The following is an 18,882-nucleotide window of genomic DNA, read 5'->3' as shown; positions in this document are numbered from 1 at the left end:
AGGTAGCAGGTGCACCCGCCTCAACTTTTACCTTAAGGTCAGGAAAGAGTCCGGTTATGAACCTCCCCTTCTTTAGAAATTCTACACCATCACCAGGGTTAGCAACATTTCGTATCCATAGAGCCCAAAGACGTAGGAACTCTTGCTTGTACAAGTAGTAGTCATCTAAGTCTTTTTGCTTATGAGAAACAATGTCTTGCCATAATTTCTGAGTGTTTTGGGGATCAAAGAAGTATTTCTTGAAACGATTCAAAACTTCCGTGTAATTCCCTTTAACTTCCTCAGGCAAAGAGTCAAACCAAGTGCTAGCATCTTTCCTAAGGACCACCTCAAACATTTCTACACGTTCTTGATCAGTTACTATCCTCTTGATACGGCAAGACATCTTGAAATTCGCTAGAAATAATTCTGCATCCTCTCCAGTCTCTCCAAAGAAAAGAGGATATCCAGACATTTGGCGTTGGCTCTCCATTGAATTGATTTCAAAGTGACGCGTTTTTGTTTTTTCTTTCTTCAAAAGATTTACACAATAATATTTTCTAAATTGCAATCTATTCTACAACAAAATAAAAATATTCACATCAAATGACCTATGATAATCAATAAGAGGTAGAATGACAGGGTTTGGTGACGCGAGAATTTCTCCTACTCTTTGGGCACCAAACATGAATACCATATGTTGTTGAAAATGGATTTTTCTACTAATTGCAATGTTTACTGTAATGTGTGGAGTGAAATGAAAGGGAAAAACCTATATTCCTGGGCCAGTATCCATGGTCTATGCATGACCTAATTCTTAAAACAAAACAAAAATATAAACGTCCAAACTAAGGTCATACCTAATGAGAGGCAAAATAAAAGGATTTACTAATGCGTTTATCTCTACCAACCTAAGAGGACCTAAAATTCTACGAATTACTCGCTGAAATTGCAACTTAGTACTAACAATGATGTGTACCTTTTGCCTTGCAATGGGAATGAAGGGATCATACAAATTCTCGTGATTCATGCAAGCTACTTGATTATGCTAAAGGTTGAGTATTCACAAAACATACACAAGCCTGTTCCTCAGTGGGGGCACCAATTTAAAGCGGTCTGGGGCGGGCAACAAGAAGAGCAACCTCTAGACACCCTTCAAGGCTCCCGTGCTGCTCAATGGGGCTGGGGCACAACACAACACAAACCAAAACAACAAACCCACAGCCAAATCCCAACTACACAAGGGGCACCACCTAGTTTAAGAGCGAACTAGGACGCAAAAGAGGAGAATCGTTAGAGCAACCCACAAACAAGCAAGGAATTTACACTAACCATAACACCAATGGAACACTCTCACACACTAAAGAGAGAGAGAGAGAGAGAGAGAGAGAGAGAGAGAGAGAGAGAGAGAGAGAGAGAGAGAGAGAGAGAGAGAGAGAGAGAGACAGAGATGGTGCTCGGGCTGCTTTGAAGTGTATCGTTAATGATCAAGCAAACATAAATATATATATGTAAGAAAGAGAGAGAAGGGGGAAGGGGGTGCTTGTTGCACTAATGCCTTCTTACAAATCTGTCATGACCAATCAAAGTGAGATTAGTATTTGTTCAACATAGCCTGAGTAAATTACACCACAACACATCACAAGAAAAAAGCCACCCCAATCACTGTCTTAAGGCCAGGGGAGTCCTCTCCACCCTGTCGCCCTCTTATAGCATGTGGGATTTATGGCTAAATTGATAACAATACCCGGAGACAAGCTATCAAGAACTTAAATAAAACACCAAGACACTTACACATCATTATTGTCCATGACTTCACGTTGGAAGGGAGACAAGGTATCCATGCTTAGTCCAAATTCACCCTCCTTGATTCAGCAAATGTTGGGCTTACACTAGTAGGAGAAATGATAGATTTCCTACTCTCAATTGAATGATCACTCTCTCTTACAATGGCATAGAGTTCCCTTGCTAATCACCCCTAATACAACACATACATATGTCTAATGCCAATGAGATTCCACTCAAGAGCTCCTTCTCAAGAGGTTGAGCTTGGCTTCTCAAGCTATAGCATAGTGCTCTTTCTTCTCCCTTTTTTGTGCTAGCTATAGCCTCCTTTTATAGCAATTTTGAAGGCTAGGGTTACTCCTCTAACCATGGTTGGGTTAGATTTTCAGCAATTTACCTAATTTCTTTTGCTTGGAATTATCAAGAAGTTGGTGGGGAAAGAGAGAGGAGAGAAATGGAGGTGATAGGACTTTTCATAGTGGGTTAGTGTTAGTAGAGTTAGTATTAATTTACAAATGGAATTGGATATTTACAATGGGAGTATCCATGTAGGATACAAATAAGGAAGAAAAACTCTTAAGAGGTAAGAAAAGGTGGATTTCTTACAAGGTTGATTCTCCAAGTGTCTTGAGTAGGGCCAATTTTGACGCTTGTTGATGGTCCACTAGCTTTGACGGTACATTTTTTCTCCACTCTTGACCTTCCTTGAGAGACAAGGTAATTGAAGCTGAGTAATCAACCACCATGATGCTGTCTTTTAAGAGAAGAGGCTGAATTTTGTGGTTTTTTTGATAGATATGGGTAATTTGGAGGAGGAAAAAATGAGACTAGGTGGTCAATTTTGGAATGGAATTGTGTGTGGGAGGTATGAGTTCACCATGGTTTCTCTTATTCTTCAAGGTTGAGGAGAAGGTGAGTAGGGTGTAGAGAGGAGTGGTGAGAGAGGTGAGGATGATGAGTGGAGAAGTGTGTGTGAAAGAGGAAAATGATAAAGTGGAAGAGAGAGTGTGGCTGCATAGCATGGGAAAGCTGAGGTCCACTAATAAAATCATAGCTCACAGCTCGTAGCTCAAAAAAATATGAAAAAATTTGAGGCAAAAGTTCAGCCCACGAGCTACAACATTTTGTTTGTATCACGTTTTCAAATTCGGAGAGCAAGTGAACTTTAAAAATTCAGGAAAACCGACTATTTTTTTCCACTGCACAAAGTCCTTGTGGGGTCCTTCTTTGGATGATTCTTTTGAATACCTCCAAGAGTGAGCCCTCCATAGTGCATGTATGCATGCCACCTACCCTTGACCTTATTTGGTAGGTCTATAATTGAAGATATTGTTGAGATCATGATATAAGTGAATAGTACAACTAAGAAAATCAAATATAGAGGGGTCTAAAAAATATGTACATGTCAAATATAAATAATATAAGTGGAAAAAATATAAAGGGGTCAAAAGAAATCTCTCTCATTATGAGGCTACCATAAAAAGATAAATATTTTTGGTGTTCTAATTTTTTAGAAAAAAAACAAAATAGATGTAGGAAGGGAAAAATCACAATAGTGAAAAAATATACACATAAATAAAACTAGTTTTTTTGGATTTTTGTTGGGGTGGAGTTACACCAAATATAAGAGAAGCTTACATGAAAATATTTCTATATGGAATAAAGAGTATGAAAAATGGTAAGAAAAATTGTGGTAATGGTGAGGCAATGTACAGAGCATAAATAACACACACCTAGGTAGAAATATTTAAATAAAATACCAAAATAATTATAAAAAAACTTTTATTTAGGCCCTATATACAAAGAAATATTTACATACGCATGGGCCATAATATACTTATATTTTTTATATTTTTTTGGCTCAACTAGCCCAATGACTAGCTAATTGAGGGTTTTTTTATTTCAGTAAGGAGATATGGGAAAAGTCCCCTAACTCACACGCACCTATATACAGTGAAAGGGTGAGGGTAACCAAAGTGTTTGAGTGATTTGATAGGGTGAGATAACTCACTATGGCAATTACAGAGAGCCGAAAAACGGCTATCAGTATGAGGTGTACGAAGTGCACATCACCACAAACCCCATGTGTACATGTAGAGACTTTGCAGATCGAGCAACACAAGGACAACCATACATAGCATGCAAACACATCTACTATATCTTCTTGTGTATCTTTGGGTTGGATGTAAACCATAACATGTTCATCCATCAATGGAAGCTCCCAAATGAGAACCTTGCACGCGTGTTCAATGTGCATCGCACCTTCTAGATTGTGGAAATTTCATGTCTTTCAATCAGACTCCTCAATAGAGATCACTACTGAGAGTAAATTGTGACTTTATTGATTTATGTAATTGTGTTGGTACTCTTCACTCGTGTGTTGAGAAATTGATGGAAATATTGTTGCTAAGATCTTGGGATTGGCCTATTTTTGTTGTTTGGTTTATGTTAATTGTTTTTCATCAGCTTCACCCTTCTAGTTTTAAATCTTGAGTTGTTCAGTGACCTTGGATTGTTGGTGGTGAATCTTCACACTATCTAAATTAACTAATATCATTGGTGTTTTGGTGCCACAAGAGTTAAAGATTATTAATTAGTGATAATACATGAGTACCTCTCAGGCCAAGACAATTGAAAGAGGGAGCAACATGCACATTAGCTGGATTTTACAAAGTAGTGCAAAATAGTTATTTTCTTGAGACGACAAATTAAGACTGCAAGCATGTGAAAAACTTAACAAGAATGATGCTCTCAAGTTTGATACTAAGAAAGCAAAAATGGATAAGGTATCACTTCAAAACTTGAGTCCACCAATTGCGGTCTCTTTCCTTTGTTGTGTCTTAGTGCCACAAGAGTTAAGGATGATTAAATAGTGGTGATATATGAGTACCTCTTAGGGCATGACAATGGGAAGAGCATGCAACATGCACTTTTTTTTTTTACATTTCAATGCAAAATTGTATTTTGCTTGAGACAACAAAAGAATTTTGAGAGCTTCTCACATTCAAACTAAAAAAAAAATTGAGCCTACTTATTTATACCTAGTTTTACGAATGCAATTCACATACACACATACACACATACACATTGAAAAGCTTCCTCTTCACATGTCAAACAAAGGAATAGTAGATGACGCACTTCAAGTAAACAAAGATACGATGATAGGATGGAAGGAGGACCTACTTTCCTTCATGGCAAAAAAACGAGGACACACAAGTTGGTACCTATGGCATATTGAAGTAGGAAGTGATCTTGCAAAATATCTTTGCAAGTGATATTTTTTTAAGTGAGCTTTCTTGATTGGATGGAAAGCTTCAAGACTGAGCTTTTTTGGTTGGGAGAGAGCTTTGAAGGTGAGCCTTTTTAGGGTAGACCAGCCACGTGGCACGAGAAAACCCAATAGCTCGCTCCAAACCTGCACTCATTGTGGACAAACAAGGGGATGACATGCACGAAGGGTAAATTTGATGTAGAGCCGGAGGATAAGCTGCCTAAGTTGGACAAGACAAATTCCAAACTAAGGCAAATGAATGAAACAAAACATGTCAACATGGAAAACACCCATGTGGGGCTCTACAGATATGATAATGGTGATCAAATGTACTATTACAAATGCAATGAACGCTCCCTAGGAGAGTTGTCAGAGCACAAGAGGTTGTATGTTTTTACACATATATAGGTGAGAGACACCCACATAACTATTCTTGATAAGTATGGGTATGATTGCTGGACAATAGATAGGAGGAGGGAACTTGAGAGGTATATATATTTTGCGGGACCATTCCACCAATATTTTATCACCCATCCTCTTTGATTTATTGAAGCAGGTCGTACAAAGAACTTGTCAAGAATATTCATCACCATCTTTCAAAAAAAATATTTTGGTGATCGATAATCAATCTCGTATGAATATCATATATTTCTAGTAAGCCATAAAAATATCTCCTTGCATTGGGAAAATCCGACTATAAGCCTACATTGCACAAAAAAATAGTATTCCTAAGACCACTAAATACTTTCTTTCCCAACTACCAGAAATCTTTTCATTCTCCTAGGATTACTAAGCCACGATCTGATATTTGTGTGAGGTCCCCAACCGATTAGAATTCCCAACCCTAATTTTTAAAGACTAAGAGAGACCCAATGGACATTACCCTTGCTATACTTGTAGCTTTAGGCATGAACCACTAGTGAAGGGTTGGTTTCATCTTGCATTGCGGAAGCTAAGGGAAAAACATTTTCAACAGTGATTTTGAATTTCTAAATCTACACAAATACAATCCCAACATTGCAAATTGTCAAGGAAGAATCATTGATTGTTGAAGTTCACTATATTCCTAGAGCACTATACATCTAAACGAAACTTGACTTAGAAAGTGCATACTTTAGGGAAGATAGCCTTTTATTACCCCTAGAGCTTTCAAAGGCTAACAAAAAGAAAAAAATCTTTGAAAATCTACCTGAATTATCAAGTTCATGCATCTAATGAATGTTGCTTGGTGTCTTGATTCTCCCACTTTCCACACTGCACTCACTCAACTTTGCTTTTTGTTTCCTAATTACTACCACAATGTGAGAAACATTCAAGTTATTTATTAGTTTATATCACATGGCCGTTCCATTAACCCTTCAAATAGTATTGAAGTCATTCTTTTGAAAACAAAGGAGTTAGATCATTTTATTCCAAGGCATCATGGTTGTTTGTCGCCTGAACTTGAACTCTTTTGTGAGGTGCCATAGCTACTACACTTGAATTACATTATTAGTCTCCTTTATTTTCTAAAGGTAGCGAATGATGCACTAAGGCTATCACATGTGCTCTTGTAAACCTTAGATAATTCTCTCTATTTAATTCCATGATTCTTTTGAGAGCCACACTACCACCCGTGTTACTCCATGTGCGACCGATGTGATTTCTTATCCATTCTAGCCAATAGGATTGCATATTTTTCAGCCCTTAAATTTTCCAAAAGATCTATAAAAGTTTAAGGTTCAAATTGGGTTTCAAGTGTGTAGACTTGTCCAATTTCAAAGCAAAATTTTTTTATGTGAAGTAATGCTCAACTTAACACTAGAATGGTAACCTAACAGGACATAAAAGTGTCCTTTCAGCGTTTTGGGAAAAAATTCCAAAACCATAGTAGATCCACTCATTTTGAAAAATCCTTTCATGAGCTTATAGTTCAATAACTACTACATATGGAAAAAAATGATAAACTTGTAATTTTTCTCATCACTTGGTCACTACAAGCCTCCAAAGTTGATGGACCATTGCATTTTGCCCAAAACAGCAATTTCTTAAGGTTGATTGCATATAAATAAGAGTAAGGATTTTTGTAGGACATGAGATAAAATGCCCCGTTAACTTCAATGGGTTGGTGACAAAAAAATATGGTTGCTTTTACCTCACTAATGTTTTTTTGGGAAAAAAAAATAGGTACAAAAAAGTTGCATTTTTGCCATTCTACGGACCTATCATCAAAGTTTCTATAGTCACGCTCAATACAGATACTATATACATTTTTTCTTGGTTCCCTTTGGGCCTTTGGATTCAAAAGGAGCCATGGAGCATGCCAAAATGATAATGGATATCTTAGAATTGAAACCTTGGGGGCAATGATAAAGTGCTAAATACAGCAAACATGAAAAAACTGGGTTTAGCATTATGACCTCTAGAAACCCATAGAAACTACTCAATATCTAGCCAAGTTTGTAGTCTATGATTAGATATGGTTACTACCTACAAAATACACACAATTGGCCTAAAAAACTAGCAATATTGAGAAAGTTATACTTGCTACTCTAAAATGTATTGTATTCTTCAGCAATAAAAAAACTCACCATCATCATATACTATGCTATATAGCATATTAGGTCCCCTAAAACTCAAGCAAGATTAGATTTACGTTATACATTACACTTACACAATCAAAATTGAATTTAGATATCAAGAAAGCCACCAAAAAAAATCATAAAAGTGCTAATTTTGGTCAAAAAACAGGATTATGCAATTCTTGTAAATTGATCATAACTTTCAATTTTAACACTTAGCTCTCCCTACAAGCATCAAAACATGTTGAGAACTATGAAGGCCTAACCTCTAGCCATCTAAACCTCACAAACATGAAGTTTAGAGTGGTATAGTTGCCAAAAATTGAAAAAAAAGCCAAAAACAGAACCCGTTTTTTCACACAGTTTAGGTTCAAAAATGTTGTGCAAGAGTAATGTTAATGGTGAGATTGATACTCCAAAAAAATTCTAAGTTTTTTTTAGCTCATAAGGAAACTTTGTGAATATATAGAACCTCGAAATTAATTTTCATACTCTTCGAATAATTCAAGCAAAATGGTCACTTAACAGGACACAAAAGTGTCCAAGGACATAAAAGTGTCCCGTTACCATTCTAGTGTTAAGATTCTTAAACTATCATAATTTATCCAATTTGGAGTTTCCTTTAGCCATTCATGATTAAAAAAATGTTAACTTTGGTGGAGAAGAAAGTGGATACCTTACATTTTTGGTTCCAACTTTGTCTATTTGTCCAGACCCCTTTTTGGCTAATTTGCGGCAATTTTGCAGCATATTCTTTGTTTCAATTGGATTTTATTTTTGATGCAATTGGATGCTTCCACATGAAGTAGGTATACCATTGTTTTTCCGAATGCCCTTAGCTATTTACTCCTTTAAAGAGCGTTCATTTTTTTCTACATTTTTTATGCTCCTTGAGGCATTTGTCCTCATTGGGCAAGAATCATATCGTGATAAAGAGCTACTTCATTTGGGTCACTTCAATGTTAGAGTTCAACTCCTCTACATAACTATCTGGGCCAGAAGAGATCTCAAAACAACTAGAGGATACGTCTCTTTTTTTTGCTTTAGGTAAGTGGGCTCAATTTCGTAGGTTCTCTTCCATTTTTGGCTCAATTAGATCATCAATAAAGGATACTATTTGTATGGATATTACATCTATCCATCCTCATCATAGAGGTTGGTTTGGGTTTCTAGGGCACATGCGTCTATCATAGCTAAAATATGCATCCAATCTTGGTTGAATGATTTGGTATCAAGGAGTTCTTGAGCAATATAGTCATCATCCACAAGGATCATAGAATTGGTTTTATGCCACTTGGGCTACTAAATAATTACTATCTTCCTATTGAAAGAGGAAAACATTTTCCTCCCTCTAATAAGCACCATTCTTCTCTATTTTTTACAATGATGTAGAAGGTTTCAAATCCACTATTGGTACACACGTACAACGTCTCTATAATCATGGGCAATGATGTTTACTCTAATTGTAACACCCTCGTCAAAAGTAGTTGTAGCTGTAACACTAGTCCTACACCACCATGAGTTCTCCTAAAAGGTTTCCCCAAAATGACATGGTAATTAGGGTCTCACTCAAAATGTTAGGAAATAAGACGTAGCTAAATAGATAATTGAGTAGATTACTTAATGGAGAGAGACAAATTTATATACACGAGATTATAGTGTAGAGAGAGAGAGAGAGTACACACGATATACGTGGTTCACCCAATGTGGGCTACGTCCACGGGAAAGCAGCCACTCAATGGCTTTGGTACTTCAACATAAGAAGTAGTTTACAAAGGGATTATACCCTTAATGGAGCTCCCGCCTTGCTTCACTCTCACCACCTCACACTCACCTTGTTGCATCAACTTCACACTATGAAATGTGTGTAGAAATGGCCTCCTTTTATAGGCCAAAAGGGCTGCCCTCTCTTATGAGAGACAGCCATGTGTAGCCGCCCTTGTGCGAATAAGTCCAAATCGGACCCTCCAATCCGCCCATGTGTGCCTGCCCTTGAGAAGACAAGTCCGCTTTTGAATTCGGCCACCGGCCACCGGCCATTGACTTCCGACCACCGGCCACCGGCCATTGACTTCCGACCACCGGCCATTGGCCATTGACTACCGGCCACCGGCCAACCGACCGGTTGTTTTCCGACCACTTTCCGACCGCCGTCCGGCCATAATATTCCGGCGAAAAGGAATATTCCGGCGAAAAAAAGTCTCGGGGGCCTCCGCCCCCGAGGCCTTTAAAGTTGGCCCTGATTCTTGTCCGTGAAAATTTTGGTTTCCGGTGAGTGATTTTCCTTCACGCACGATGGCTTCTCCTCATAATGGGGGCCTTACAAATGTGCGCTTTTACCACAGAAAATTACAAGGGTAAATCAGGCTCCATACTTAACACAAAACACTATAGAAAAGGTGTGCACATATGAAATCCATAGCTAGTTACATTGATATTCTCTAGCATACCCATAGATTTTCTAGTTTGCCATCTACTTGCTGAAGCAAAATCCTGGATTTCAGAGAGGCCATTGTCCCCACTATTTTCATGTTGTTTTCAGGGATATGTTCATGCCCATCCGTGTGTCCAAAATAGGTAGAAACTTATGGCCTTTGTATTTAATTGGTAAGGTGGCATTTCCCTTTTTGGCATCATGGCCTAGATGTGATATCTTGTGGATGGGCATAGGTTTTGGCCTTTTCTAGGAGAACGTTTTAGGAACTCTTGGTATAATCCATGGTTCATGCAATATTCCCAAACTGGGCTTGCCTTGTCTCATGAGACAATGCCTTTGTGAAAAGATCTGCAAGGTTGTCCTGTGTTGGCACATAAGCCAAGATGATCTCTCCTGCTGAGAGCCTCTCCCTGACATAGTGGTAATGCACCTCAATGTGCTTTGTGAGAGCATGAAAAACTGGGCTCCTCGCAATTGCCAATGTGCTTTGCCTATCAGTGTAGATAGTGTTGGCGGTGTCCTGTCCAACACCCAAATCATCCATAAGGCATCTGAGCCATACACACTCAACAGTAGCTGTGAAGAGTACCTGGTACTCAGCCTCACAACTCGAAGTGGCCACAGTAGGTTTCTTCTTGCTCAACCATGATATACATGAACTACCAAGCATGAAACAGAAACCACTTGTGGACACTCGTGTGTCAAAACAAACAGCCTAATCTGAGTCCGAAAAAGCATGTAAGTCTGGTGGCAATGATCTCCCCTTGGGATAAAATAAGCCAAGATGTAAAGTGCCACTAAAGTAGTGGAAAATCCTCTTGACAGCCTGCTAATGCTTAGACCCTAGACTATGCATAAATTTGTTGACCTATAAGACTACAAACTAAATATCTAGCCTCGTGTTGCATACATAAATGAGGCATCCAACATCAGTTAGGTAAAGAGTGACATCAGCAGGATCACCAGCGTCATGAAGATTCAATTTCAAACCTGTTTCCATGGGAGTGGCATTAGGTTTGCAATCCTCAAGTCCAAACTTACTTAGAAATGTCTCTATGTAACTTTTTTGACACAAGGCAACACCACCATCACACTGCTTAAACTGTATACCCAGGTAATGATGTAACATCCCCAAATCTTTCATCTTGAAAGTAGCATTCAAATCAACCTTAAATTCAGCAATATGTCTCTCATTTGGTCCAGTGATCAGCAAATCATCTACATAAAGAACCACAATGAGAATTACATCACCCTCACGCTTTACATACAAGGTGCTTTCTGTTGGACTGTTTTGAAAGCCTTGTTTGACCAATGAGTGTCAGCTTTCTCATCCAAGCACGAGGAGATTGCTTCAACCCATACAAAGCCTTCTTACATCTGCACACTTTGTCCTCTTGTCCTTTCTTGACAAAACGACGAGGCTGTGTTACATAAAATTCCTCAAATATGTCACCATTCAAGAAAGCAGTAACAATGTCTGATTGATGTACATCCCAACCAAAATGAGCTGCCAATGCACATAGAAAACACACAGTAGTCATACGACAAGAGCTTGGATTCAAACAAGACAATTGTGTCTTGTATAGTGATAGCCAAAGCGCTATCCATCTTGCGAGAACTCAGCCTTTCATTCAAGGACAAAGCACATTGAGGTGAGATATCACTTCATACGCACTCTTTTGGAAGAGGGACAACTAAAGCTAGGAAAGGTGCATACAAGTGAAAATCCTGCAGACATGTTTACAAAGGTGGTCAACAAGGAGAAGTTGAGCTTTTGCTCATCTTCAATCGGCATTCAAGGATAAGAAGCCAGGATGGAAAACAGTTCATAGGTTTGGTTTGGAGATTAGTCTCCAAGTGGGAGATTGTTAAGTATGGAGCCTAATTCACCCCTTGTAATTTTTTGTGATAAAAATGCACATTTGTAAGTCCCCCATTATGAGGAGAAGCCATCGCGCGTGAACCAAAATCACTCACCGGAAGAATATTCCTTTGCCAAAATATTCCTTTTTTGCCGGAATATTATGACTGGATGCCGGATTGAAAGTGGTTGGAAATCGATCGGTCGGTTGGCCGGTGGCTAGTAGTCAATGGCCGGTAACGGAATTCAAAAGCAGACTTGTCTTCTCAAGGGCGGCCACACATGGGCATATTGGAGGGTCCGATTTGGACTTATCTACACAAGGGCGGCTACACATGGTTGCCTCTCATGAGAGAGGTCAGCCCTTTTGGCCTATAAAAGGAGGCCATTTCTACACACATTTCATAGTGTGAAGTTGATTCAACAAGGTGAGTGTGAGGTGGTGAGTGTGAAGCAAGGTGGGAACTCTATTAAGGGTATAATCCCTTTGTAAACTACTTCTTCTTTTGAAGTACTAAAGCCATTGAGTGGTTGCTTTCCCGTGGACGTAGCCCACATTGGGTGAACCACGTATATCGTGTGTACTCTCTCTCTCTCTCTCTCTCTCTCTCTCTCTCTCTCTCTCTCTCTCTCTCTCTCTCTCTCTCTCTCTCTCTCTACTCTATAATCTCGTGTGTGAAAAATCTATCTCTCTACATTAAGTAATCTACTCAAATATCTATTTAGCTACATCATATTTCCTAACACTCGGGCCACTTACATATGCTCAAGCTCACAAAATCTACCTTCAAATCAGCCCAAGGATAAAAAAGAAAGCTCTTCCTTGCTGTGCTACCCCTTTGTCCTTGCACACACACACAACCGTACAACTTTCACATTGCCTTTTGATTGTGTGTTTGTGTGTTGGTAGCGTGTACGTGCACACACCCACAACCACACCTTCCTATATGCTTTTTAGTTGTGCTACAAAACAAAATCACCAATGCCATCTCTCTTTTGCTCTTGGCTTATTGTAGCAATGCATAAAACTCAAAACCCACTAGTGTTATGTTTTTATGCTGTTGTCCAAGGCCAACTAAAATTTCAAGTCATGCCTTGAACACCTTGCTTGACTGCAAGCTCTAGCACTACCCCTTAAACTTTTTTCTCAACTCGATAGAAGCCTCAGCCTATATCCAACGTTGCCTTTGGTTTAATGCTCCCAATACCTTTACTGACGTTTTGATTTCTCATAGATCAATAACTATGGATTTCCTCCTCCTGTTTTCAATACTCTTGTTGTGTGCTAAGGTACTAAACCTTAGCTTCTCTTGAAGCTTCTGCAAGCTTTGAGAGGAGATCACAATCACCATTGTGCCACAAATTGAGGCTTTGATACCACATGTAAGCGCATTGGGTGTGAAAGTGGTGCACGGTGCATGGGGAGTGTGAGGGAGGAGCATGAGACACAGGATGTGAGTGGAGAAACTCAATCAAATAATGTGAGAGAGTCCCTTATTCTTGTATCTACTACTAAAACATAAGGTGTGTATATGTGATGGGTGGTCAAGCGCCTTGCATGCATTTGGACAAATTAAGAGACAGACGGCCTTTACCCCAACAAGATGTGGATCTCTGGCTCTCTACACAACCTACATAGTTTGCATCCGTGTGCTCAGGAAATATAATGCCTCCCTAGAGATTTATGCGGTCTAGGCCCACATAAATAACTATGTACCAAGTCTAGGGGATTCCCTAACTCTTGATTATGTGGCAGAGTACCTCTAGTCTATTTGCAATAAATGCAATGCTCACACAAGCTAAAATCAGAATAGTTTAAGACAAGTACGTAGCCCAAATGTTGAAGTTGTTTCATTACTTTTTGACTCATATGACAAAGCTTGCTATGCCACAACTTAGTAGAAGGCATCTTGACAACATAAATGGAATTCTCTTTCATTAAAGAGACATACATAGAGTAAAATGAGCTTGAATTTTGGCCCTTCAATATAACCAAATCTCCCTTGCAAATCATGCAGGAACAATTGCCCAAAACTATAGTATAGCCAAAATTATCAAGTTGATCAATTGAGCTCTTAGTAAACTTTGACACATATCTAACACCTCAAAGCATAAACTTAGTGCCATTATGCATACATAATTACACATCCTGAATTCCACAAATGTCAAGCTCATATGAGTCATTAATCTTGACCAAACCATGCATGTGTGCATAACTAGAGAACCATTCTCTATGGGGAGTAACATGGAAATTGGCAACCTGAGTCAATGATCCAGTTCTATGCATAACACTCATCAAGAGCCAATAATGCATTTGGACTCAAGTCAGTAGTAAATATCAAGACAGGCTGATGGCTTTGGCACATTAGGAACAACCTTAGCTAGTGGATACTTAACTACATTGAGATCCTCAATCTTCACAGTGCTCTTTGGAGGATTTAGAGTTGAAAATGACTTAACCTTTTCACATTGCAAAAAAAAAAACAATATTTCTTTACATTGCCTTTCTTGTGGCAATGATAGCATTCTACATTTTGTAGACACGTCCATGACTCTTGCTATGAGCATGCTTGTGATCCTATGAGCAAAAGACTGCAATTGTGACCTCTTTGTATGGGATGACCATCACTAACCATGCATGCATCACCATGCCCACTAGCATCCAGAGACTAACAAATGTCTAATCTCTTTCTTGAGCAAAGCACTACTAACATCACTGAGAAAATTCTTACCCTTAGGGACAAAGCTACTAATGATAGTCTTAAACGTGTCCCACAATGAAGGCAAAGAACATAACAAGAAATAGCTTTCATTTCATCATCCAAATTGAGTCCCTTAGATGTAAACTGCATAAACAATCTATTGAATCATTTAAGTGTGAAGTGACACTATTGCCCTCTATCATATTCAAGTGCATGAGCTTTTCAAGGCACTCTTGCCATCCTAAGCTAAGCATCCCATAATTCCTTCCCTTAAAAACTTTCAAAAGTTTGACTTCAGGTTGCATGTGGGAAGAATCTCTTATCAAAGAGTTTAAAGCTTCAAAGTACCCATGGAAAAGGGGGCCAAAAATGCAAGACTTTCAAAGAAGGATTCAAGAAATTAGAATGTTGCCAAAAATGGTCTCCACAAAGGCCGTTGCACATGACAATAAAAAGCAAGCAGATATGGCAAATTGGGATTGGGTAGCTTAGAATCTGGCAACACTTATAGTAGACGGGGTAGCAGAGGGAGTGTTAGGGTAAGCCCAACTTGTGGCAGCATGTGGGAAACCCCTCTAGCCACCTAGGAAAGATAAATGATGACATGGTCCAATAGCAAGAGTGTGCAACTTCTCTAGCCAATAATTGTAAAGCACCAAGTCTACTTTAGAGGCTGTTTTTGAATGAAATTTTTACACTTTTCAATTCTGTCATTTGTGTTTATAATTTATCCTTATGCTCTTTCCCTAAGCTATAGCCTAATCCTAATCTTAATCACTTTAAATCTAACCCTAATGCCATGGCTAAGCTAAGGCTACATCCATCGTAGTTTGACGTTGCACCATTGGCGATCAGGGAACAAAGATACCCCTCCCTGGGGGTCTATGCACAAATTATACAATTTACATTTTTATACAATTTTCAATATACATCATAGTTGCGGAAGCATTTGCATAGGGGAGGATTTCTCAACGCCCGACCAAGCATGGAGTTAAGGCCATGAATTGGACTGCATTCAGAGGTACCTAGCGACTAGTGCTACCCCTGAATGGGTGTTATGAATGAAGTGTACTCAAGAAAAAATATAACATTGTGGAGAGGGAATACATATGTCCACCGCGTTGCGCGAAGAGAGAGAGAGAGAGAATATAGTGGAGGGTGAAATAGAGTGCACAGAGACATGAGAAAATGACAACAGAGAATCTTTAAATGCCCCGTCTAAATGAAATAGGCAACCATGTATTAATGCATTGACAAAAACTGGGTATACCATAACATCAAAAAGTTTATGAAAAAATAACTAGCAAAGCACCGGACCTTGTGTAGGGATTGACTAGTCCACCCATCCACATCTGCTCTACTACGGATAGAGAATTTCATTTCATCAAGAGCGAGCTAGAACACTTCCAACCTACCTAAGCCAGACATAAACTGAGGCCGCTTCGCGTCCCTCCATGAACCCGAGCGCCTGGAGTCAAAAACATTGGTAAGTGCAGTGGGCAGCAAGCTATTTTTTGACCATATCTCTTAGCTCATGCGTGTTTTTCATATGACAGCAAAGAGATAAAATGTTCTAACTGATGTGTCTTATCTCTGGTATAAAGGGCTTGGGAGGATTCATAACGGTTTATGATTTATGACCAAAACAATGTTCCTAGTGCCTCTATGACGTGAAATGAAAAGCGATTTTATGCACGCACATGATCATAAACGCATCATGTGCATAAATCAGCGTGTTAAACATGAAGAAATAGTTATGGGGCAACTTCGTATGTACTCGGTTAATCCATACATGTACTCGTATACGAAAAAACAATCATCGAGAGGGTGACTACTCAGAAAAATGACATAGAGAGAGAGATGATGGCTATGGAGTTTAGAGTTTCTCACCGTGCTTTAAAATTGATTAGGGGCTATCTAAACGCTTCTTCCTTTTCCGCAAGAGAGTGGTGATGAGAGCTACGTAGAAGTATTCACCACAAAAGATTTCAGAGAGCGCGTACACCATGAAACGAGAGAGGAGATAGTAAGCAAGTAGAGAGAGAGTATCCTTCTTCTTCTTCTTCTTCTTGAGAAAAGACCTTATGGAGATGGTGATGAAGAGCAGCTTGCACCACTACGTATAATAGATACATATAGCCTTGCGATAGTAGACACAACAGACGGCACTGAAAACTGAGCACTAATCGGCATTTTATAGGCAAGTGCAGCAGGTTGGAGTAACCCCCAAGCCAGAAGGTAGCGCTACCTCTCAGCCAGGATTAGCTGCAAGATTTTGGGAAAAAATTTCAGTCTTTTCTAAAAACATGGCACAGCTTTTGGTAGTCAACTCTCCCACTTACCATCCAATTTTCACATTAAAATTGGCCAATTGGACAGTATCTGCCAAGTAATGGAAACCTTAGCTAGACTATGCCACACCTTAATTTCCCGATATAATTATGACTTTCCCGTAGTGCCCAGCGTATTTACGGTACTGCTTTTCATAAACATAAGTCCCATAAAAATCCCGTTTGGTCCCGTTTTTTCTCCGGGTGACCATTTTTAAATCCGATGGAGACTAAAATTAATATTTTTATGTTTAGGTCATCATAAAAAGCACGTTTCTTTTCAAAAACTCCGAAAAGCACAAAAAGCTAAAAATAGCATAAAAAGGAAAATTTTCTTAAATTGAACCACGGGTTGCCCTCGTCCACTGGAATAAGAAAGCGGGCTTTTCACTAAAAAGAATAAATAATCATGAAAAGTTAAAAATAGTGTGAAAAGCACTCAAAAAGCAGATTTTTGCAAAATTGAACCATAGCTTCCCTGGAACACGTAGATCAAGCATCCGACCTTGCTTTTTGCAAAAAAGTACCTAAAAGCATGAAAAAGCTAAAAGTAACAAATTTTGCCAAAACTGAATCAAATGTCTGTCTAACCTACTGGAACATGGAAACGGCCTTGCTTTTTACTTTAAAACCTTCCAATACTGCCAATCAAGCATTTTTTAAGTCAAAACTTGACAAAATAGATACTGAAAGCAAATTTTCTTATTTTTAAACGAGACCCAATAACTGGGGATCTTACAACACGATTCCCAAGAAGTGGTATCAGACCCAATAGGTGATTAGCACTTCCTAATCACCATCAAGATCCGCATTATCTCTTGTCCTAATCACTAATATCATTGATTAGGTTTGGGCACGCTCTTGGAAATACAAATGAGCCACTACCCTTCCTAATTAATTGGTTCGTGATTATTGGCGTTCTAATAATCTTGTGTGTGTGTGGGTAATTTCAATTTTTGTGCCATTTTTGTGTTCATTTCAGCTTGTTGCGTGGCCACATTACTCTCATTATAGGCACCATTGCTTTGTGCGACTTGTGTGTGTCTGAAGTACTGCACAATGATGTTCTATAGAGCTCTCCAATGCTTAAAGCGCATCTCATTTGGCCCCTCCAATAAGCTCTCCAAAGTCCTTTATTTTTTAGCTTTCAGTTGGTTGTTCAATATATTGACTTTCTGATTAAGTGTGTGTGGGTTCCCTCAGTGTGTGGGTGTGTGGCCTTCAAGACAAAGGACCTCTCTAAGCCGGTTGGTTGGACTCTGGAGGTGACCTCCCTCATTTGTCAATACTGAAGACTTTGACTGTGGACATTAGTGGGTACAAAGAGTAGCAAGAATTGGTGAGCAAATGTGGCAAAGATCCCCTGCAACTTGCCACTCAAGAACCCTCATCACTTGTGCTCCAATCTGTGTTGAACTTAGCTTTGCACTACACTCGAGTGGCCCCACGACTTGCTGCCATAGCTTCACCTTCAATTGGCAACAAATTGTGCCCATGCATCAAATTCCTTGATCCGGTATTGGAATTCATCCACACATGCCTTTAATTCGCTACACACTCTACAAAGCAGTGTGGTGCTTTTGTCAAAGTCTACCCAGTTGACCCTGCGCGTCAGCAACTGCTCATCTGATTCACTCGAATTTACTTGCCGAGTCAGAGTTGACAGAGTGTAAATTTTAAACTCTTTTTGGTTGTTTCTATTCTTCAAAATGCATCCTTCCTCCGGTCTCATTTGTTAAGAGTCTAAGTCCTTGCTCCCATAGGAGTAGAGTGGTGATTTTTTAGAGCGCATCAAGGCATCAAAGCAGCACTCTGTGCGCGTGTATGGTACATGTCAATGCAAGGAACTTGCTAATACACTGTGTGTGAGCCACAAATGGCTCCAAGCACACAACAAGCCTAAACTAGTAATCTCAAAGATGGGGATGGTGTGTCACTCACCGCTCTACGCTTGCT

The sequence above is a fragment of the Adiantum capillus-veneris genome, chromosome 21 (assembly GCF_014529385.1).
Source record: "Adiantum capillus-veneris isolate H3 chromosome 21, ASM1452938v2, whole genome shotgun sequence".
NCBI classification, from domain to species: Eukaryota; Viridiplantae; Streptophyta; class Polypodiopsida; order Polypodiales; family Pteridaceae; genus Adiantum; species Adiantum capillus-veneris.
This window is presented reverse-complemented; position numbering follows the sequence as displayed.